A 24982-nucleotide genomic window follows, 5' to 3' on the forward strand; every position below is an offset into this window, starting at 1 on the left:
GTAGTTCTGTTTCTTGAACTATGTGGACATGCAATGTCATAATCATTTGCATAGATACTTACTTTGGGAAGACTAGTATCGGACAAGACCTATGAAACTTTACTGTAAGAGATGAAAATCTGTCATAAGTAAATTTCATTAAATTATTAGACACTAAATCCTCAATACCTGATTGATTTGAGATTACTTGTTTGAGAACTGGTTGCTTTGACGTTGACCAACCGTCGCACCGTAAAAGGAGGCTATAAAGGCAACGCTCAGGTAATCACCTATCAAACGAAGTCTAATCTCAAGATCGCAAGATTGGGATTGTCCTCCCATAAATCGGGATGAGATGCTTAAAAGTTGTACAAGGCCACTCGGAGAGCTAGAAACTGTGAAATGCATGGCCGTGCTCGGATGAATCATAGGCTATGATTATCTGTTTATTTGATCAGTTGAACTCTGAAACCGAGGAACACCTCTGGACATAATAAGGATGACAACTCTTACCTTATGTTCAAGAGCAAGCATCGAGCGGCAAAGGAATTAGGAAATGCACACTTGTCCCTAAGGACAAGTGGGAGACTGAAGGAAATAATGCCCTTGGTCCAAGTATGCATTCTATGTTAAGTCTAATAAATGCGGTTCAGTATTAATTAACAAGTTAATAATTCAGTGAGATCAAGTGAGCTGAATGCCTAGCTAGAGGCCGCTTCAGTTCAAGTGGAATTAATGATATTAATCCACAGCTTACTCTTGACTGAACCCGTAGGGTCACACAAATAGTACGTAAACGGATCAAGTATTTAATGGCATTAGATACTCCATCTATGGATATTCGGAATCGACGGATCTTGGTTTCAGTGGGAGCTGAGATCGTCACAGGCAAGAAATGAATACTCCGGAAACGATGATATTGCCGGAAACGGAAATATGGATCGTATCGGAAATATAAATATTATCCAAGTCGTAGATGTTGCCGGAAACGGAAACATGGTACGTATCGGAAAATATTATCGGAAATGGAAATATTGCCAGAATCGGAAATATTGCCGGAAACGGAAATATTGTCAGAATCGGAAATATTATCGGAATAATTCCGGAAACGGAAATATTAAATATTATCGGAATAATTCCGGAAACGGAAATAATTCCGGAAACGGAAATATTAAATATTTGTTCGAAACGGAAATTAATTCCGGAATCGAAAATATTAAATATTGTTCGTATCGGAAAAATATTCCGGAATCGGGAATTTAATCGGAAGCGTATCGTACGAATAAGCATCGGACGAGGCCTGCCGGACGAGGGCCCAGCACGAAGCCAGGCCATCGCCCAGCAAGCCAAGCGCGCCACACGAACAGCCAAGGCCACGCCAGGCCCAGCGCAAGGCCAGGCCTAGCAGGCCGTGGCAGCGCGCACAGCGCGCGCAGCGCGCGCAGCTGCGAGCAGTGGGCTGCGAGCATTGCTGCAGCTCGCGTGGGCTTGTAGCTCGCGTGGGCCGTGCGGCCGTGTGGGCTGTGCGCGGGCATGGCCTGCACGCTCGCGGGTCATGCTCGCGTAAGTGTTTGTGTTCGCATACGAAACCTAAAACGTGCAGAGTTCGGTGAATGATTAAATTCCTAATTCTATTTGATAAATTAATTAAATAAGAGTTTTATTATAATTCTAATTTAATTAATTCGTATCCTAATAGGATTCCAATTCTCTTTCCATACCCCTATAAATATGTGGCCTGGGTTCACAATTTATAACGAGTTTTCAAGTATTCAAAGTGAGTTTTTGAGAGAAAAATTCAGTCACACATCTTGCTCAAAAGTGCCGAAAATTCTAGTACCTTAAGGGCGATTCTAGTTGGTCAATCTTAAGGCGGATCCGGACGTGCTGTGGACTATCTACGGAGGGACGACACTTGGAGTCCTAAAGACTTGTTCTTGTTCGGTTCGGGCGCAGCTAGGGAAGGCACGCAACAAAGAGTATGCATCTAAATTATGCTATATGATTATGTGTAAATAATATGTATTCCTGGCTTAATGGTTGTTTCCGCATGATTTATGTATTGTCATATGTATCATAACCTAACAACTTTTGCTGCCAAATCTTCTTCAAAGACCAAGACAGCCCATTAGGGATTGGCATGGTCCAAAAGTCATTATGCTTCACATAGTAGGTGTGAATCCATTTCACCCATAGCTTATCAGCTTTCAAAGATAAAGCCCAACAATGTTTAGCAACAGCTGATTTGTTCCACAAAGGTAAATCTTTAAGATTCCAACCCCCACAGATTTTGGGTAAACACAATTGATCCCAAGCAATAAGAGCTTTCCTGGAATTCCCTTCAGCTCCAGTCCATAGAAAACATCTACAAATTCTTTGAATTTCTTTCAACACCTTCTTAGGCATAATGAATATCTGGCACCAGTACAACTGGATGCCAAATAAAACTGATCTAATCAGTTGCATCCTTCCAGCATAACTAAGCAACTTAGCAGACCAACTTTTTACCCTTGCTACAATCTTCTCAATCAAAGGCTTGCAGTCTGTAAAGCTCAATTTCTTAGTTGAGAGAGGGACACCAAGGTATCTAAAAGGAAAAGAACCCCTAGGTATACCAATCTTAGCTAGAATACTGAGAGCTACAGAATCAGGTACACCAGCCAAATACAGTTCACTCTTCATCATGTTAGCTTCCAACCCAGAAGCAGCAGAAAACTTAGATAAAGCATCAAAAAGGAGGGAAACAGAAGCATCATCTCCCCTAGCAAACATTAGTAAATCATCTGCAAACATCAAGTGAGTCAGATCAATTCTTTTACATCTTGGATGAAACTTGAACTCTTTGGATTGTCCAAGTAAGGATAAGCATCTAGACAGGTATTCCATTCCTATTGCAAACAGGAATGGTGACATTGGATCACCCTGCCTCAACCCTTTCTTAGCACGAATTGGCTTGGAAGGAAAACCATTCACCAGAATAGAATAAGACACTGAACACAAGCAAGCCATAACCCATTTGACAAACTTATCAGGGAATCCCAGTTCTTGCAACATGCTTCTCAAAAAAGGCCATTATAGGGAATCATAGGCCTTTTTAAGGTCAACTTTTATCATACATCTGGGGGACACATGTTTCCTTGAATAGCATTTTACCAACTCAGTAGCCATGATGATATTATCAGAAATGACTCTCCCTGGTATGAAACTAGATTGTGCTGCACTTACAATTTCCCCAATGACTGGTTGCATTCTATTTGTCATAATTTTTGAAATCAACTTGTAGATCATAGTACAGCAGGCAATAGGTCTGTAATATTTAACTTGAGTTGCATTCTGAATCTTAGGGACCAAAGTAACCACTGTATTATTCACTTGCCTTAGCATATGACCTGTCTGAAAGAAATGAATAACAGCAGCATATACATCCTCCTTTACTATAGTCCAAGCTTTCCTGAAGAATAAACCATTTAGGCCATCAATACCAGGAGCCTTGTTCACATCAATGCTTTTAAGAGCTTCATCTATCTCTGTGTGGGTAACAGGTTGAATCAGACTTTCTGCAGCAAGGGGAGAGAGTTGATTGCCCTTTCTAACAAGCTCTATATCAATACCAGCGAGGTTAGGGGCTGCAGTACCAATGAGATTCACATAGAAATCTTTAATTTCTGCTTTAATGTCTTATGTAGTAACTAATTTGTCACCAGCAGCATTGTAAAGGACATCAATACTGTTCCTTGAAATTCTCTCCTTCATGGCACTAAAGAAGAATTTAGTGTTTGCATCACCCTCTTTAATCCACTGAATTCTAGATTTTTGCCAGTATGCACTCTCCTGAATTTTCAAAAATTTCTTCAGTAATCTATTACAGGATGATTCTTTTTGCTGGAATTCAGTGTCAGTACTGTCAATAGCTAACTTGCTTTGCACCTCATCAAGATCTTGTCTTATCTGCTCAATTTTATCATCTAGTCTGGCAAACTCTTTATGGTGAAGAGTTTTCAGCCCACCCTTGATCACCTTTAATTTCTGCCACACAGAAAACATAGGAGATCCAACACACCTCTGCTCCCAACCATCTTGCACAATTTTCAGAAAGTCCACATGGGTGGCCATATAGTTGAAAAATTTGAAAGGTCTTCCTCCAGTTGTGCCCTCCACTTTACAGTTCAACAACGGAGAGTGATCTGACAACCCAGGGTTTAGAAAATCAACCACTGCATCAACATATTTAGTATGCCAGTCAATATTACCAAAAGCTCTGTCAATTCTAGAAGAAATTCTAGCATTCCCTTGCCCCTTATTACTCCAAGAAAAGAAGTGCCCACAACTCTTAATTTCAGCTAAATTAGCCACATCAATACACCCCTGAAAATCTCTGGTTTCAGCATCATGAACAGGATTGCCATTGATTCTATCCCCTGAATAAAGCACTGCATTGAAATCCCCCATTACTAGCCAAGGACCAACAGTACTACTACTCAACTGACTCAGATCAGCCCACAAAGGTCTTCTGGTGTCAACTGAGTGCAAACCATACACTGCAGTAAAAGCAGTTTGGAACTTTCCAGATTTAGCTAAAACATCACCATGTAACAATTGCTCAGTGCATTTTGTGACATGAACTGTCACCACTTGGTGTTTCCACCCCACCCATATCCTTCCCCTTGGAGAAGCAATATAGTTCATTTCCCATCTCCATGTTGGCCCAAATTTCTTCTGAATTTTTAGATGGTTATTACTTTTCACCCTTGTTTCCAGTAAAGCAAAAACAACAATATTATTGGCAGCAGCAAACTTTTTCACCTCCCCCACCTTTGAGGGGTCATTGAGACCCCTAATGTTCCAAGAACAGATATTCATGGAGGAAACTCCTCACCCTCCCCCTCACTTCCACCCTCCTCTTCTGAAATTCCTGCAACAGCTGCATGGACTTGGGCTAGGCCAAGAAAGGTGTTTGGGGTTTTAGCTTCCTTTCTCCTCCTTGAAACCACTCTCCAACCATCATCCAGAGCAACTGTGGTGTCTGTTTTTGGAGTGTAAACATCTCCAACAGGAACAACTTTGTCAATTACAGATGGTATAACCAATTCCTGTATTATCTCAGGTGTAGGAACTACAATTTCTTGCTCAACAACTTTCTTAGGTCTCCAAACTTTCTGAGTTTTCTGCTGTGTTGGTCCAGTTGTAGCAGTCTGTAATCTAACCCCCACATTCTTTTTTACTCTACAGTCATGGCCAACAACATTACAATCTTTACAAAAAGGTGGGAGCCAATCATACTCCACCTTCTGCTTGATGGTAACACCTAAGTGATCTTGAATCAGGACTTCCTTAGGAAGCTCCTTAGTTACATCAACCTCAATCAAAAGTCTAGCAAATGATATCCTTAATTGTTTCAAAGTGCAATCATCAGCAAACAATGGAACTCCAATCAAGCTCCCAATTCTACTAAGAGAATCACTCCCCCAACAACATAAAGGGAGGTTAGGCAGTCTCACCCACACAGGAATGACATGAAGTATTTCATCTTGAAAACTAAACCCAGAGGACCATGGTTTTGTTATCATAGGTCTGCCATAAAAGGTATAAGGTCCAGCTTTCAGAACATCATCCCTCTCTTTTTTTGAACTAAATTTCATCACAAAATAGCCTTCATCATGTAAGAAGACACTGGGTTTAGCAACATGCTTCCACTCATTGGCAATGAATCGAATTACAGCCCCAATAGTTGGTTTATCCCCTACAACATACATGATTAAAGCAGCTTCCCATATTGCAGCCATTTTGTTCACATCAACAATGTCTAACATAGCAACAGGACATCCATCTGAAACTGTAGGAGCAATGAATGAGAGAGATGTACCTTTCCCCGTCATTTGGTTACCTTGGAAGAGATTCAGCCATGGAGTTTTTCGAGCCGCAGCATTCTCCCCCACCTGCGTCTCTCCTTGCAAGTTTACTTGCTCTGTTTCAATCACATTCCCAGGGTTGGCTTTCTCCTTCCCATTCCGTCCAGATCTCATCATCTCCAAAACCCCATTGACACTCTGCATAATTTCAGTCATTTTAGAGCTCAACAAGCTCTCATTTTGGATCACAACCTCCCTCTTTTCCACAAGGGTTTCCGTACTATTTTCCAGATCTAACACTGGATTAACATTTTCTATTATCCATCTCCCTTCTTCCAGGCCAGAACCACCCATCCTCTCACTCTCCTGAGCTCCCTCCATACCTCCCACAATCTCGGAGATACTGCCCCTGTTTTCCGATTGGAAAGGGGAGTAATGAATAGCAGCATGATATGCTGCAATAGCTTCCTGAGTGTGCGGCGACGGTGGTCCAGCAGATGGATGCGACGGAAATGGTGATCGAATCACTGGCGGAACTCGAACTTCATCACCATTGCTGGGTATGGTGTTTCGCAACTGGTGTTGGTTCATCGGGCGCAAAGAGGCAACATGAAGAAGCGTTGAAGCCTCTTCATTAATCTCACGAACTTCCTGTTTCTGAGTCTTCTTCTTCCTCGCCATTTCAATGGTGGGTGAACGATAGCTGTTGTACCTTATCGTGCGCTACACCATGGAAAGAGAGAGAGAAAAACTAGCTAACATTCCAAACCTAGTAAAGTTTTTATTGTTAAAGAGTTGTTTGTTTTAATCAAGCATATTGACTCAACCCGTAAATGACCATTTCAAACATTATTTTGTTTTCTTTGAATGTGAGTCTTTCTGTGTTTGAAGCAGAAATTTAGGTATACTGATTATGGAACAAAATAGCCATCAAGTTCCAGCCTTTGAAAGGACTTAAAACAAACTAGATGACCCTACAACTAATGTAGCATTGCCATGCTTCATTTCCCACTTGCAGGTCATTAGTGTAGCCTAGCTTCCATTGTTTGAGTTATTACCGAAGTAAGAACCTCAAGCGGTATATGATACCAAGGAAGTTTGATTGCTAGGACACTTTTCTTTAAACATAAACTTATAGGTAGAAACGAAATCGTAAATTCCTTTCATTTGTTCCTTGTTTTCCTATTTCTTGTACCCTTTCTTATAGTCTTAAGAATTGTATTCTTTAGTGTTGACTTTTATATTTTGTTTAGACATGTCCAATGTCACTCCAACAAGGTTCTTACCATTTTAATTTATGTTGAATATTTCGTTCAACTAGATGATCTTACCAGAAGCTTCTAAAGTTCTCTAAGCATCGATCTATTCGAATGTCTAGGGACTAGACTCATTCGAGAATTAAATGGACAAAGATATTAGGTTGTTAACTATTGGTAAAGCTGAGCGTTTTAAACTCAATGCTTTATGATCTCAAAACTACAGTGTATTTTGAATTCACAAGCACCAATCGGTTTGCCATTCGATTTTGATACTCGAAAACAAGCATAAAAGTCGCTAAAAGAAACGTACATTTTTAAATTGCTCACTTTCTCTCATTTCCGTGAATCGTTCTTGGACTCACTACCAATCGAGGAAATTTACTGTTACCTTTGTAAAAGGATTTATTGCAGTGCAAGATATTTAATTATAAACAATAATTAAAACATACATTGAAGCATGCAAAGACTAAACATTTATCATGAGTAATAACTTGAAAATTAAAGCAATCATGCAATTCAAACAAGTTATTAGCATTTTATTTGATTTTATTGTTCCGACAGGTGTGAATAAAATGATTCCAAGACCCTAAAACCATCGAAGAATTAAGCACATTATGTATTTAGACTCAATTCTAAAATCTTTTAGGTAAGCAAAAGCCTTTTGCTAATAGTCTAGAAACTACTCTTGGTTGATAGGTACGTCTAAGAACTTATTAGGTAAACCTATCGATTTTTCCACGACATCAAAGGACTCCTTACTTATATCGTTGAGTTTCACCAAAACTAACATGTACTCACAATTATTTGTGTACCTTACCTCTTTAGTATCGATAAGTAACACCTCGCTATGGCGGAAAACTATTACTAAGATCGATGAAAAAAGGATATCCAAGTCAGTGTTATTTTGGCATGGCACCTTTTAACTCAATTTTTAAGTTTGGAACTTAAGGCTCTTACTATGTTGGTTAGATTTTAAGTGAACTAAAATCCTTAATCATGCAACATAATCAAGCTTCGATCTCATGCATATTTAAGACATATTTAAAAGCAATAAATAACCTAAAACATGCATAAGATAAATGTGATCTAGTATGGCCCGACTTCATCTTGAAGCTTCAACTTCAAAGTCCGTCTTGAAAATCTCCGTGGGAGGCGCCATTTTCTTCAAATAGGATAAGCTATAATTAAACTAATTACAACTATTTGATGGTACGCAGACCATATTTGAATTGAAAAACAAATTTGGTACTTTAGACCAATTACATTCAAATTATTGGTACGCAGACCATATTTTCTATCCTATTTGGGCCATACTAGTCACTTCATAACCTGCAAAACAGTACATATACAATATATATCATTCATCCATTCATTATCATGAATGACCCACATAATTGGTTAGTTAAAACACATTGTACGCATCATATAAACATTTGCAGCAATTAATCAAGGGCACCAATAATCTACGAATTATTCAGTCCTTATTAGGTCTAATCAAGTTGTTTAACCTTAAAGGATTTGTAGACCTAATCAAGAGTTTATGACTAAAAAGGGGTTCCCACTTAAATCAATAAATTCATATGCTTTACTAATTTTAAACATAAAAATGTATTTCTAGTCTAACCGGAAACATACAAATTTAATTAAAATTTAAAGCACATATAAATTTATAATTGAATCCACTTATTTAATTTATTTTCAGTCGAATTTAAATTAATTCAAGGTTTTTAATTTTAGTAAAATAATTAGAATAAATTAAAATTTATAATAATTATATGTTCAAAATTAAAATCCAAGAAAACAATTTAAAATATTAATTTTAAAATTAATTAAAATTACATGAATTGAAAATCTCAAATTAAAATTTAAAACTCGACAATCGTAACATGACGAGCACTTGGGCTTGCGCCCAAGCCCCGTCGAGTGTACGACCTATCGCTGGCCTATGGCACATCGCAGCAGCAGCCACGCGCAAACGAAGCAAGCCAAGCCACGCTTGCGCGCAGCCTGCTTGCCCTCATGCATCGCAGCAGCTACGATGGGAGCGCTTGCTCGCGCAAGCAAGCCCTCGAGGCCACGCGTGTTGGTGTGCGGAGCAGCGATCGCTGGGCGACCAACTCTCGCCCTCGCGCGCGCGCCTCTCCTCGTGCCACGCCTTCGCCCTTCGCCCATCGCCATAGCACACAGCACACACGCACATGCTCCCTTGCCTCGTGCGCGCGCCATGCGCTAGGTTGCTCGCTGCATTCGTACCGCACGGGCGACGAGCTCCCTTGCTCGTCGTCGCGTTCCCGCACTATACAACACCCCTTAAGGGTAACACGTAGCTTCCATTGCTTTGTGCGTGCAACATTCATGAGCGTTTTCATAAAAATTTAAAATTTTTAATTCAAAATTAATGACAAATTAATAAAACATATTAATTTCATAATTTTAGGGCGAAAAATCGAAAACTTATTAATCAATTAATTTCCGATTAACATGGATTCAAATCTAGGTCATAAAAATTAAAAATTTAACATAAATTAACAATTTTTATGGTGGATTTTAATCATTGGTACCTAATTAAATTATTAATTAATCATGAAAATTAAATCAATTCTAAATTATTCGAATTTCAACAAATTAATCATAATTACAAATTAGGTTGTATAATTAACAAGTCTAGGCATTCATAATTGTTAAACATATACAGTAGGTCAATCAAAAACTCAAGATTTATCAACAAGAATCGCAAATACTTAATTTAACATCTTAAATTTACAAACTTTTGCGTTCGAAAAACTAAAACCTCCGAAAAGTCATAGTTAGGCTTCGAATTTGGGAATTCTGGGTTCGGCCTTTTACATGCGGAATTGACACAAAAATCACTCGATTTGGATGAGTAACGAAGAAACTGCCGAAAAACTGCGTACATATAATTAAATAAACGCAATTTGCAATTAATTAAGAAAATTAATAACCCCTTTAATTCTTTGCAAATTTGTAAAATTTAACCATGTTCATGCAATTTAAATTATGAAAATAATAAGAGGCTCGTGATACCACTGTTAGTTTATAATACATATAAATAAACATAAATCATGCGGAAAAACCATAAAGCCAGGAAACATATTATTTACACATAATCATATAGCATAATTTAGGTGCATACACTTTGTAGCGTGCCCTCCCTAGCTGCGCCCGAACAAGAACAAGTCTTTAGGACTCCAAGTGTCGTCCCTCCGTAGATAGTCCACAGCACGTCCGGATCCGCCTTAAGATTGACAACCTAGAATCGCCCTTAAGGTACTATAATTTTCGGCAATTATGGGCAAGAATATGACTGAATTTTTTCTCTCAAAAATCACTTTGAATACTTCAAAAACTCGTTATAAATTGTGAACCTAAGCCATATATTTATAGGGGTATGGAAAGAGAATTGGAATCCTACTAGGATACGAATTAATTAAATTAGAATCCTAGTAGAATTCTTATTTAATTAATTTATCTTTTAGGATTAGGAATTTAATAATATATCGAATCCGCATAGATTTAGGATTCGTATAGCACGTACACGAGCATCGCACGAGCACCGCACACTCGCCCAGGCCTTGCGGCCCACGCTGAGCGCACAACGCTCGGCCCATGCTTGCTGCCTGTGTCCGCGCGCGCGCCCAAGGCCTTGGCTGGGCCTGGCCTTGCGCTGGGCCTGGTCGAGGCTTGGCATGTGTTGGTGATGCATGTGGCTTGCTGGGCGATGGCCTGGCTTCGTGCTGGGCCTTCGTCTAGCGAGCCTCGTCCGATGCTAATTCGTACGATACGCTTCCGATTAAATTCCCGATTCCGGAAATCATTTCCGATACGAACAACATTTAATATTTCCGATTCCGGAATTAATTTCCGTTTCGAACAAATATTTAATATTTCCGTTTCCGGAATTATTTTCCGATTCCGATAATATTTCCGATTCAGACAATATTTCCGTTTCCGGCAATATTTCCGATTCCGGCAATATTTCTATTTCCATTAATATTTCCGATACGTACCATGTTTCCGTTTCCGGCAACATCTACGACTTGGATAATATTTATATTTCCGATACGATCCATATTTCTGTTTTCGGCAATATCATCGTTTCCGGAGCATTCATTTCTTGCTTGTGACGATCTCAGCTCCCACTGAAACCAAGATCCGTCGATTCCGAATATTTATAGATGGAGTATTTAATGCCATTAAATACTTGATCCGTTTACGTACTATTTGTGTGACCCTACGGGTTCAGTCAAGAGTAAGCTGTGGATTAATATAATTAATTCCACTTGAACTGAAGCGGCCTCTAGCTAGACATTCAGCTCACTTGATCTCACTGAATTATTAACTTGTTAATTAATACTGAACCGCATTTATTAGACTTAATATTATATGCATACTTGGACCAAGGGCACTATTTCCTTCAAGATCAACTAGATTGAGATCAAGAAAAACTTATGGTACTTGAAAAGGTACATAAGGAATAGTTCTTGATTTAAGGAAATGAAGATATGCTAAAAATTGATGCTACATGCATAAACACTAGCAAAGGATCAAGCAAGATCCCTTTGGAGTTAACCATTGGCAAGAACGAGCTATATGCATCGTGGTTTTAAATGGCAACATGGATTGAAGACCATGAGTTGTTGCGTGGGAAATTAAATGTTAATTTCTATGTTCTAAGATACAGCTGGAAAGTCTTCCACATATTTGTGAACTGCTTGGATAAGTAAATCCAAACAAAGCATCATTAGCAACCTAAACAGTTGAAGTAAAAGTACTTATTTCCTAAGAAGCAATAAAACAGAGTTGTTTATGTTAAAGAGTTCTTCACTGAACTTGGGTAGATCAAATGTCTGCTGACTTGATGGTTCTTCATTGCAAAATGCGTAGAACCACTATTGAAGTAAGAAAGACTAGATCACATAATAAATAAACTCAAAAGATCTTAACATCCTATCTCGAAAGACATTCGATGAAAAGGATATTAAAATTGGCAAAGCATGATAACTAAACCTATGCAACAAGTGAAATACAACACTCACATTGTGGTATTGGATGTCAAACATAGTTTTGAATTCCATTAATTGTTTTAAAGATGGGTTTGATGCCCATGGTTGTAAAACATTGGGGTTGAACATTTTTCACATATGAAATGTATTTTCATATTCCATTTAATCTTGGTTTAGTATTAAATGACTACTCTTACCCTATGTTCATGAGCAAGCATTAAGCGACAAAGGAATTAGGCAATGCACACTTGTCCCTAAGGACAAGTGGGAGACTGAAGGAAATGAATTCAATGCTAAGTCTAATAAATGCGGTTCAATATTAATTAAATATACAAGTTAATAATTCAATGAGATCAAGTGAGCTGTATGCCTAGCTAGAGGTCGCTTCAGCTCGAGTGGAATTAATAATATTAATCCACAACTTACTCTTGACTGAACCGTAGGGTCACACAAATAGTACGTGAACGGGTCAAGTATTTAAGTGAATTAAATACTCTATTTTTGAACATTCGGAAATGACGGATCTCAGTTCCAGTGGGTGTCAAAAGGCAAAATAAAGAATACTCCGGAAATGATGATATTGCCGGAAACGGAAATATGGATCATGACGGAAATATAAATATTATCCAAGTCGTAGATATTGCCGGAAACGGAAACATGGTATGTATTGGAAAATATTATCGGAAATCGGAAATAGAAATATTGCCGGAATTGGAAATATTGCCGGAAACGGAAATATTGCCAGAATCGGGAAATGTTGTTGGAATCGGAAATAAATTCCGGAATCGAAAATATTAAATATTTGTTCGAATTGGAAATAAATTCCGGAATCGGAAATATTAAATATTGTTCGAATCGGAACTGAATTCCGAAATCGGAAAACGAAACGGAAGCGCGACGTACGAAATGATCGACGGACGAGCTTGCGAGACACAAGGCCCAGCGCGAGCGCCAGGTCCAGCGCCCAGCAAGCCCGGGCGCGCGAGCAGCAAGTAAGGCAGGCTGAGCAAAGCAACGCCCATCATCATGGGCTGCGTGCTTGCTGGCCAGCGCCCATCGATTGAGTTCACTTCGTTTATTTAGCACATACATTGATGCCACTCTCTTTGCAATAAACAAAATTCATTGCTTTTTTTGACAGGCATCCGCGCGCGATAGCGCGCGGTCCAACTCCTAGTATGATAAAAAAAATTAAAAAAAATAAAAGGAGTAACCATAGAATATAAAGAGATACTATATGATAAAATGAGAGTAACTATAAAATATAAAGAGTTACAATATGTAAAGAAGAGTAACTATATATATATATATATATATATATATATATATACATATATATATATATATACATATATATATATATATATACATATATATATATATATATATATATATATATATATATATATATAGTATGTAAGTAATTGTACTCTGATTATAAAAAATAAAAATAAAAAGTTGTTCATTTGGTGTGACCAATGGAATATTTGGTGCCTTAGATCCAAATTCATTGTGTTTCTTTTTTCCTTTTTTTGATGCCTGCTTGTAATTGTGATATTGATCCTTTACTCTCTTCTTACTTTTCCCTTTAGTATTAGCGCGATCATGATCAAGCACGGTTGTTATTTCAGAATTAGGTGATTCCCCTTGTGTTTCTCGTTGTGCTTCAGCTTTTGCCTTTTCTTGTTCTGCTATCTTTGCAGCTTCTTCTTTGGTCTTCTTTTCTTCTTCCTTTTTTTATGATCTCCAACTGCTTTATTATCATTTTTAAAGTTCTCCTCGATAAATTTCCTGGCCTTTTCTATCTTATGCCCTTTCCAGATAAAGTTATTGTTAGGTTATGATTCATATGACAAAACACGAATAATGCGGAAAAACCATAAAGCCAGGAAAGCATATTATTTACAAATAATCATTTAGCATAGTTTAGATGCATACACTTTGTTGTGTGCCCTCCCTAGCTGCGCCCGAACCGAACAAGAACAAGTCTTTAGGACTCCAAGTGTCGTCCCTCCGTAGATAGTCCAGAGTACGTCCGGATCTGCCTCAAGATTGACCAACTAGAATCGCCCTTAAGGTGCTAGGATTTTCGGCTAGGTTAGTGCAAGAGTATGGCTGAATTTTCTTTCAAAAACTTACCCTTTGAATACTTCAATTGTATCTATAAATTATGACCCTAGGCTCTTATTTATAGAGGTATGGAAAGGGAATTGGAATCCTACTAGGATACGAATTAATTAAACTAGAATCCTATAAGAACTCTAATTAATTTATCCTTTTAGGATTAGGAATTTAATCATATACCAAATCCTAATAGCTTTAGGAATCATGCATGAACACAAACACACACACGCATGGCAGCCCACGAGGGGCGCCTAAGCGCGAGCGCGTTCAGCCCACGCCACGAGGCCCGCAACGCAGCCATGGCCTTGGCGCGCGCTGGGCCTGCCTTGCGGTGGGCCTGGGCGCTGCCTTGGCTTGGCGTGTGGCGCGCGTTTGGCTTGCTTGACGATGGCCCGGCTTCGTGCCGGGCCTTCGTCCGGCAGGCCTCGTCCGATGCTTGTTCGTACGATACGCTTCCGATTAAATTCCCGGTTCCAGAATTCATTTCCGATACGAACAATATTTAATATTTCTGATTTCGGAATTAATTTCCGTTTCGAACAAATATTTAATATTTCCGTTTCCGGAATTATTTTCCGATTCCGATAATATTTCCGATTCTGACAATATTTCCGTTTCCGGCAATATTTCCGATTCCGGCAATATTTCCATTTCCGTTAATATTTTCCGATACGTACCATGTTTCCGTTTCCGGCAACATCTACGACTTGGATAATATTTATATTTCCGATACGATCCATATTTCCGTTTCCGGCAATATCATCGTTTCCGGAGTATTCATTTCTTGCTTGTGACGATCTCAGTTCCCACTGAAACCAAGATCCGTCGATTCCGAATATCCATAGATGGAGTATTTAATGCCATTAAATACTTGATCCGTTTACGTACTATTTGTGTGACCCTACGGGTTCAGTCAAGAGTAAGCTGTGGATTAATATAATTAATTCCACTTGAACTGAAGCGGCCTCTAGTCAGGCATTCAGCTCACTTGATCTCACTGAATTATTAACTTGTTAATTAATACTGAACCGCATTTATTAGACTTAACATTGAATGCATACTTGGACCAAGGGCACTATTTCCTTCAGTCTCCCACTTGTCCTTAGGGACAAGTGTGCATTACCTAATTCCTTTGTCGCTCGATGCTTGCTCTTGAACATAAGGTAAGAGTTGTCATCCTTATTATGTCCAGAGGTGTTTCTCGGTTTAAGAGTTCAACTGATCAACTAAACAGATAATCATAGCCTATGATTCATCCGAGCACGGCCATGCATTTTACAGTTTCTAGCTCTCCGAGTGGCCTTATAAACTTTTAAGCATCTCATCCCGATTTATGGGAGGACAATGCCAATCTTGCGATCTTGAGATTAGACTTCGTTTGATAGGTGATTACCTGAGCGTTGCCTTTATAGCCTCCTTTTACGGTGCGACGGTTGGTCAACGTCAAAGTAACCAGTTCTCAAATAAGTAATCTCAAATCACTCAGGTATTGAGGATTTAGTGTCTAATAATTTTAATGAAATTTACTTATGACAGATTTTCATCTCTTACAGTAAAGTTTCATAGGTCTGTCCGATACTAGTCTTCCCAAAGTAAGTATCTATGCAAATGATTATGACATTGCCATGTCCACATAGTTCAAGAAATAGAACTACTAGTCATCTTGCATTCTAGTCGTCTAACGTTTTCTATGCGTCCAATTTTATAGAAAACTCCGACCAGGGACCATTTTCAACCTTTGATATTCAAGTTCACTTGATAGACATTTCTTAGTCACAGGACTGGTCCTGACAGTTTATCTTGAATATTTCGTCAAATTGAAGGGACTCATCATTTAATAAACCACAAATTAAATGGAAAAATGAATTCTATTCATTTATTGTGAATGATTAACCAATAATGTTTTACATAGAATTAAACTCTAAAATTTTAAAACATTAAATAAGGATATCAAAGCCATTCTCCAATATGCTTGATTCCCATAGCTGCAGTGTGCGAGTTGTGCTTCGCCTGCGGCAGAGGTTTAGTCAATGGATCTGATATGTTGTCATCAGTTCCAATCTTGCTTATCTCGACTTCTTTTCTTTCAACGAACTCTCGTAGAAGGTGAAATCTACGAAGTACATGCTTGACTCTTTGGTGGTGTCTAGGCTCCTTCGCCTGTGCAATAGCTCCGTTATTATCACAATACAGGCCTATTGGTCCTTTAATGGAGGGGACTACACCAAGTTCTCCTATGAACTTCCTTAGCCATATATCTTCCTTTGCTGCTTCATGTGCAGCAATGTACTCCGCTTCAGTTGTAGAATCCGCAATAGTGCTTTGCTTAGCACTTTTCCAGCTTACTGCACCTCCGTTGAGGCAGAAGACAAACCCAGACTGTGATCTGAAATCATCTTTGTCGGTTTGGAAACTTGCGTCCGTATAGCCTTTAACAATTAATTCATCATCTCCACCATAGACAAGGAAGTCATCTTTGTGCCTTTTCAGGTACTTCAGAATATTCTTGGCAGCAGTCCAATGTGCCTCTCCCCGGTCTGACTGGTATCTGCTTGTAGCACTGAGTGCGTACAAAACATCCGGGCGTGTACATATCATAGCGTACATTATTGGACCAATCAATGATGCATACGGAATCCCATTCATTCGTCTATGCTCATCAAGTGTTTTTGGGCATTGAGTCTTGCTTAGAGTAATTCCATGAGACATGGGTAGGTAGCCTCGATTGGAGTCTGCCATCTTGAACCTATCAAGCACCTTATTGATATAAGTGCTTTGACTAAGTCCAATCATCCTTTTAGATCTATCTCTGTAAATCTTGATGCCCAATATTTACTGTGCTTCTCCTAGATCCTTCATCGAAAAACATTTCCCAAGCCAAATCTTGACAGAGTGCAACATAGGAATGTCATTTCCGATAACTAATATGTCGTCGACATATAATACTAGGAAAGCAATTTTGCTCCCACTGACCTTCTTGTATACACAATATTCGTCTGCGTTCTTGATGAAACCAAAGTCACTGACTGCTTCATCAAAACGTATATTCCAGCTCCTTGATGCCTGCTTCAATCCGTAGATTGATTTCTTTAGCTTGCATACCTTTTTAGCATTCTTTGGATCCTCAAAACCTTCAGGCTGTGTCATAAGCACAGTTTCTGTTAAAACGCCGTTTAAGAAAGCGGTTTTGACATCCATCTGCCATATTTCGTAATCGTAATATGCATCGATTGCTAACATTATCCGAATAGACTTTAGCATTGCAACTGGTGAAAAGGTTTCATCGTAATCCACACCGTGGACTTGCCTGTAACCTTTTGCAACCAATCTAGCTTTGAAAACTTCAAGTTTCCCATCCTTGTCCTTTTTCAGTTTGAAAACCCATTTGCTTCCAATGGCTTGGTAGCCATCTGGCAAATCGACCAAATCCCATACTTGGTTTTCAGACATGGAGTCTAATTCAGATTGCATGGCTTTTTGCCATTGCTTGGAGCTAGGGCTTGTCATAGCTTGTTTGTAAGTCGCAGGTTCGTCACTTTCAAGTAATAGAACGTCATAGCTCTCGTTCGTCAAAATACCTAAGTACCTTTCCGGTTGAGATCTATATCTCTGCGATCTACGCGGGGTTACATCTCTAGATTGACCATGATCCTCACCAGATTCTTCTAAAGATCTTTGAGTTTCATCTTGAATGTCATCTTGAGCATTCTCTAGAGTTTGTTGTTCGACTCGAATTCTTCGAGGTGTACTTTTCTCCCACTTGTCATTTTGGAAATGTGATATTTCTCAAAAAGACACCATCCCGAGCAACAAACACCTTGTTCTCAGATGTATTGTAGAAGTAATACCCCTTTGTTTCCTTTGGATAGCCCACAAGGATACATTTGTCAGATTTTGGATGAAGTTTGTCTGAAAATAATCGTTTGACGTATACTTCACATCCCCAAATCTTAAGAAAAGACACTTTTGGAGGCTTTCCAAACCATAACTCATATGGAGTCTTTTCGACAGCTTTAGACGGGGCTCTATTTATAGTGAGTGCAGCTGTATTTAGTGCATGTTCCCAAAATTCTATTGGAAGTTCGGCCTGACCCATCATTGACCTAACCATGTCTAGCAAGGTTCTGTTCCTCCGTTCCGACACACCGTTCCATTGTGGTGTTCCAGGAGGGGTCAATTCTGATAGAATTCCACATTCTTTCAGATGGTCATCAAATTCATAGCTCAGATATTCACCGCCTCTATCAGACCGCAGTGCCTTAATCTTCTTGCCTAATTGATTCTCTACTTCACTCTGAAATTCCTTGAATTTATCAAAGGATTCAGACTTATGCTTCATTAGGTAGACATAACCATATCTACTGAAGTCATCAGTGAAAGTGATAAAGTAGCTGAAACCACCTCTAGCATTTGTACTCATTGGTCCACATACATCTGTATGGATTAAACCCAATAGTTCAGTTGCTCTTTCTCCAACTTTAGAGAAGGGTTGCTTTGTCATTTTGCCAAGTAAACATGATTCGCACTTACCATAACCCTCTAAGTCAAATGGTTCTAGAATTTCTTCCTTTTGAAGTCTTTCCATGCGTTTCAAGTTAATATGGCCTAATCGACAATGCCACAGATAGGTGAGATCTGAATCATCCTTTTTGGCCTTTTTGGTATTTATGTTATAAACTTGTTTGTCGTGATCTAATAAATAAAGTCCATTGACTAATCTAGCAGATCCATAAAACATCTCTTTAAAATAAAACGAACAACTATTGTCTTTTATTAAAAAGGAAAATCCCTTAGCATCTAAGCAAGAAACTGAAATGATGTTTTTAGTAAGACTTGGAACATGGAAACACTCTTCCAGTTCCAAAACTAGCCCAGAGGGCAACGACAAATAATAAGTTCCTACAGCTAATGCAGCAATCCTTGCTCCATTTCCCACTCGTAGGTCGACTTCACCCTTTCTTAACTTTCTACTTCTTCTTAGTCCCTGAGAATTGGAACATAAGTGTGAGCCACAACCTGTATTTAATACCCAAGAAGTTGAATTAACAAGTGTACAGTCTATAACGAAAATACCTGAAGATGGAACGACTGTTCCGTTCTTCTGATCTTCCTTTAGCTTCAAGCAATCTCTCTTCCAATGCCCCTTCTTCTTGCAGTAGAAGCATTCGGATTCAGAAGTGGGTTGATTGACCTTCCTCTTTTCAGACTTGGCGCCAGTTTGCTTAGTTGGGCTGGCCTTCTTGCCACCTTTCTTAGCATTCCTCTTCTTTCCAGATTTCTTGAACTTGCCCCCACGCACCATAAGCACATCTTGCTTATCACTTTTGAGCGTCTTTTCAGCGCTCTTCAGCATACCGTGAAGCTCAGTGAGCGTTTTGTCCAGACTATTCATACTGTAGTTCAGTTTGAACTGATCATACCCGTTATGAAGAGAATGGAGGATGGTGTCTACAGCCATTTCCTTAGAGAATTGCTGATCCAGCCGACTCATATTCTCAATGAGTCCAATCATTTTGAGAACATGTGGACTTACGGGCTCGCCTTTCTTAAGCTTGGTCTCAAGAATTTGAAGGAAATAATGCCCTTGGTCCAAGTATGCATTCAATGTTAAGTCTAATAAATGCGGTTCAGTATTAATTAACAAGTTAATAATTCAGTGATATCAAGTGAGCTGAATGCCTAGCTAGAGGCCGCTTCAGTTGAAGTGGAATTAATGATATTAATCCACAGCTTACTCTTGACTGAACCCGTAGGGTCACACAAATAGTACGTAAACGGATCAAGTATTTAATGGCATTAAATACTCCATCTATAGATATTCGGAATCGACGGATCTTGGTTTCAGTGGGAGCTGAGATCGTCACAGGCAAGAAATGAATACTCCGGAAACGATGATATTGCCGGAAACGGAAATATGGATCGTATCGGAAATATAAATATTATCCAAGTCGTAGATGTTGCCGGAAACGGAAACATGGTACGTATCGGGAAATATTATCGGAAATGGAAATATTGCCGGAATCGGAAATATTGCCGGAAACGGAAATATTGTCAGAATCGGAAATATTATCGGAATCGGAAAATAATTCCGGAAACGGAAATATTAAATATTTGTTCGAAACGGAAATTAATTCCGGAATCGAAAATATTAAATATTGTTCGTATCGGAAATAAATTCCGGAATCGGGAATTTAATCGGAAGCGTATCGTACGAATAAGCATCGGACGAGGCCTGCCGGACGAGGGCCCAGCACGAAGCCAGGCCATCGCCCAGCAAGCCAAGCGCGCCACACGAACAGCCAAGGCCACGCCAGGCCCAGCAGGCCGTGGCAGCGCGCACAGCGCGCGCAGCTGCGAGCAGTGGGCTGCGAGCATTGCTGCAGCTCGCGTGGGCTTGTAACTCGCGTGGGCCGTGCGGCCGTGTGGGCTGTGCGCGGGCATGGCCTGCACGCTTGCGGGTCATGCTCGCGTAAGTGTTTGTGTTCGCATACGAAACCTAAAACGTGCAGAATTCGTTTAATGATTAAATTCCTAATTCTATTTGATAAATTAATTAAAGAGTTTTATTATAATTCTAATTTAATTAATTCGTATCCTAATAGGATTCCAATTCTCTTTCCATACCCCTATAAATATGTGGCCTGGGTTCACAATTTATAACGAGTTATTCAAGTATTCAAAGTGAGTTTTTGAGAAAAAAATTCAGTCACACATCTTGCTCAAAAGTGCCGAAAATTTATAGTACCTTAGGGGCGATTCTAGTTGGTCAATCTTAAGGCGGATCCGGACGTGCTGTAGACTATCTACGGAGGGACGACACTTGGAGTCCTAAAGACTTGTTCTTGTTCGGTTCGGGCGCAGCTAGGGAAGGCACGCAACAAAGAGTATGCATCTAAACTATGCTAAATGATTATGTGTAAATAATATGTATTCTTGGCTTAATGGTTGTTTCCGCATGATTTATGAATTGTCATATGTATCATAACCTAACAGTGGTATCACGAGCCTCTTATTATTTTCATAATCTAAATTGCATGAACATGGTTAAATATTACAAATTTGCAAGAATTAAAAGGGGTGATTAATTTTCGTAATTGTTAATTAATTGCAAATTGCGTTTATTTAATTATACGTACGCAGTTTTTTGGCAGTTTCTTCGTTACTCATCCAAATCGAGTGATTTTTGTGTCAATTCCGCATGTAAAAGGCATTCTAAAATTTTGACAAAAATAGTAATTTTCTGCCGAACCCAGAATTCTCAGATTCGAAGCCTAACTATGACTTTTCGAAGGTTTTAGTTTTTCGAATGCAAAATTTCGTAAATTTAAGATGTTAAATTAAATATTTGCGATTCTTGTTGATAAATCTTGAATTTTTGATTGACCTACTGTATATGTTTAACAAGTTTGAATGCCTAGCCTTGTTAATTATGCAATCTAATTTGTAATTATGATTAATTAGTTGAAAATTAGAATAGTTTAGAATTAATTTGATTTTCATAATTAATTATAATTTAATTAGAAATCTATGATTAAAAACCACCATAAAAATTGTAAATTTATGATAAATTTTAAATTTTTATGACCTAGGCTTGAATCCATGATAATCGGAAATCAATTGAATAATAAATTTTCGATTTTACGCCCTAAAATTATGAAATTAATATTAATTTATTAATTTGTCATTAATTTTAAATATAAATTTTAAATTTTTTATGCGATTCGTTCATATAACTTGCACGCACAAAGCAATGGACGCTTCGTGTTACCCTTAAGGGGTGTTGTATAGTGCGGGCATGCGACGACGAGCAAGGGAGCTCGTCGCCCGTGCGGCACGAATGCAATGAGCAAGGGCATGGTGCACGAGCACAAGGCAGCAGCCCTGCCTTGTGTCGTGGGCCACGAGCTATGGACGAATGGGCATGGGCGAAGGCAAGGCACGGCAGTCGCGTGTGGGCAGCAAGCGAGCTGCGCCACAACGCGCACTGCCTCGCGCAAGCGCGCGCAGCCTCGGGCGCAGCGAGCGCAAGCTCGCGTGCCACGAGCGCTGCGCCCAGCGTCGATCGCGCGCAGCGAGCAATTGCTCGCGCACAGCGAGCGATGGCTCGCGCACAGCGAGCGATGGCTCGCGTGCATCGAGCGATGGCTCGCGTGCATCGAGCGCTGGAGCGCGCGCAGCAAGCGCTGGCGAGCGCGCACAGCGAGCGATGGCTCGCGTGCATCGAGCGCTGGCGCGCGCGCAGCGAGCACCAACGCGTGCATCGAGCGCATGGGCTGCGCGCACATGGCCAGCGATGGCTGTGTGCGTGTGGCCCATGGGCGTGCGATGCGTAGGGTGTTTGCATTACGATTAGATCGTTTTGAATGTTTAATTTGAAATTTTCAGTTTACGTAATTTTAATTAATTTTAAAATTAATAATTTAAATTATTTTCTTGGATTTTAATTTTGAATATTGTAATTATAATAAATTTTATTTATTCTAATTATTTTACTAAAATTAAAATCATGAATTAATTTAAATACGACTGAAATTTTAATTAAATTTGTATGTTTAAAGAATTAAAATCATGGATTCAATTATAAATTTATATGGGCTTTAAATTTTAATTAAATTTGTATGTTTCCGGTTAGACTTGAAATACATTTTTATGTTTAAAATTAGTAAAGCATATGAATTTATTGGTTTAAGTGGCAGCGCTTTTTAGTCATAAACTCTTGATTAGGTCTACGAATCCTTAAGGTTAAAACAACTTGATTAGAATTAATAAGGACTGAATAATTGGTAGATTTTTGGTGCCCTTGATTAATTGCTGCAAATGTTTACGTGATGCATAATGTGTTTTACTAACCAGCTATGTGGGCCATTCATGATAATGAATGGGTGAATGGTATATATTGTATATGTACTGTTTTGCAGGTTATGAAGTGACTAGTATGGCCCAAATAGGATAGAAAATATGGTCTGCGTACCATTAATTTGAATGTAATTGGTCTAAAGTACCAAAGTTGTTTTTCAATTCAAATATGGTCTGCGTACCATCAAATAGTTGTAATTAGTTTTAATTATAGCTTATACTATTTGAAGAAAATGGTGCCTCCCACGGAGATTTTCAAGACGGACTTTGAAGTTAAAGCTTCAAGATGAAGTCGGGCCATACTAGATCACATTTATGTTATGCATGCTTTAAGTTATTTATTGCTTTAAATATGTCTTAATTATGCATGAGATTGTGGCTTGATTATGTTGCATGATTAAGGATTTTAGTTCACTTAAAATCTAACCAACATAGTAAGAGCCTTAAGTTCCAAACTTAAAAATTGAGTTAAAAGGTGCCATGCCAAAATATACACTTGCTTGGATATCCTTTACATCAATCTAGTAATAGTTTTCGCTCAGCGAGGTGTTACTTATTGGTCCTAAAGGGGCAAGGTACACAAATAATTGTGAGTACATGTTAGTTTTGGTGAAACTCAACGATATAAGTAAGGAGTCCTTTTATGTCGTGGCAAAATCGATAGGTTTACCTAATAAGTTCTTAGACGTACCTATCAACCAAGAATAGTTTCTAGACTATTAGCAAAAGGCTTTTGCTTACCTAAGATGTTTTAGGATTAAGTCGACAAACTGTGCTTAGTTCTTCAATGATTTTAGGATCTTGGAATCATTTTATTCACACCTGCCGGAACAATAAATTCGAATAAAATGCTAATAACTTGTTGAAATTGCATGATTGCTTTAATTTTCAAGTTATTACTCATGATAAATGTTTAGACTTTGCATGCTTCAATGTATGTTTTAATTATTGTTTATAATTAAATATCTTGCACTGCAGTAAATCCTTTTAGAAAGGTAACAGTAAATTTCCTCGATTGGTAGTGAATCCAAGAACGATTCACGGAAATGAGAGAAAGTGAGCAATTTAAAATGTACGTTTCTTATAGCGACTTTTATGGTTGTTTTCGAACATCAAAGTCGAATGGCAAACCAATTGGTGCTTATGAATTCAAAATACACTGTAGTTTTGAGATCATAAAGCATTGAGTTTAATACGCTCAGCTTTACCAATGGTTAACAACCTAATATCTTTGTCCATTTAATTCTCGAATGAGTCTAGTCCCTAGACATTCGAATAGATCGATGCTTAGAGAACTTTAGAAGCTTCTGGTAAGATCATCTAGTTGAAACTTAATATTCAACATAAATGGTAAGAACCTTGTTGGGTGACATTGGACATGTCTAACAAAGTATAAAAGTCAACACTAAAGAATTCAATTCTTAAGACTATAAGAAAGGGTACAAGAAATAGGAAAACAAAGGAACAAATGAAAGGAATTTACGATTCCGTTTCTACCTATAAGTTTATGTTTAAAGAGAAGTGACCTAGCAATCAAACTTCCTTGGTATCATATACCGCTTGAGGTTCTTACTTCGGTAATAACTCAAACAATGGAAGCTAGGATACACTAATGACCTACAAGTGGGAAATGAAGCATGGCAATGCTACATTAGTTGTAGGGTCATCTAGTTTGTTTTAAGTCCTTTCAAAGGCTGGAACTTAATGGCTATTTTGTTCCACAATCAACATACCTAAATTTCTGTTTTCAAACACGGAAAGACTCACATTCAAGAAAAACAAAAACAATGTTTGTTTGTTTATTTGAAAGAAATGGTCAATTACAGGTTGAGTGAATATGCTTGATTAAAACAAACAACTCTTTAAAGAACTTTACTAGGTTCAAATCAAC

This window comes from Spinacia oleracea, chromosome 3, assembly GCF_020520425.1.
Source record: "Spinacia oleracea cultivar Varoflay chromosome 3, BTI_SOV_V1, whole genome shotgun sequence".
Taxonomy (NCBI): Eukaryota; Viridiplantae; Streptophyta; class Magnoliopsida; order Caryophyllales; family Amaranthaceae; genus Spinacia; species Spinacia oleracea.